The sequence below is a fragment of the Corvus brachyrhynchos genome, unplaced genomic scaffold (genome assembly GCF_000691975.1).
Source record: "Corvus brachyrhynchos isolate BGI_N302 unplaced genomic scaffold, ASM69197v1 scaffold627, whole genome shotgun sequence".
Classification (NCBI taxonomy): domain Eukaryota; kingdom Metazoa; phylum Chordata; class Aves; order Passeriformes; family Corvidae; genus Corvus; species Corvus brachyrhynchos.
Genome location: NW_008239060.1, coordinates 29726 through 30470, shown reverse-complemented (window position 1 = coordinate 30470; position 745 = coordinate 29726).

The window sequence follows — 745 nt, the reverse complement described above, 5'->3', positions numbered from 1 at the left end:
AGGTGAGCGGAGCTGGGGGGAACCCCCCCCCAGGTAACCCCGGGGGGTGATGGGAGAGGGAATTGGGCTCACCTGGAGCTCACCTGTGCCAGGTGCGCCCATCCGGAAGGGTTTGGGGGTTGGCCCAGGTGTGCTCTGCACCTGTGGGGAGGTGAGGGTGGGTGGGAGTTTGATCCTGGAGGCGCCTGGGGGGTACCTGGAGGGCACCTGGGGGACACCTGGGGGTACCTGGGCATTACCTGGGGGTACCTGGAGGGCACCTGGGAAGCCCCTGTGGGACACCTGAGGGTACCTGGGATGCACCTGGGGGTACCTGGGGGTACCTGGGCATTACCTGGGGGTACCTGGGGTTACCTGGGATGCACCTGGGGTTACCTGGGCAGTACCTGGGGGTACCTGGAGGGGACACCTGGCGGTACCTGGGGGTACCTGGGGGCACCTGGAGGGCACCCCTGTGGGACACCTGGCGGTACCTGGGATGCACCTGGGGGCACCTGGGCGTTACCTGGGCAATACCTGGGGGCACCTGGAGGGCACCCCTGTGGGACACCTGGCAGTACCTGGGGTTACCTGGGCATTACCTGGGGGTACCTGCGATGCACCTGGGGGTACCTGGGGTTACCTGGGAAGTCCCTGGGGGACACCTGGGGGTACCTTGGATGCACCTGGGGGTACCTGGGGTTACCTGGGAAGCCCCTGGGGGACACCTGGCGGTACCTGCGGCACCTGTCCCGTTCCAGACTCG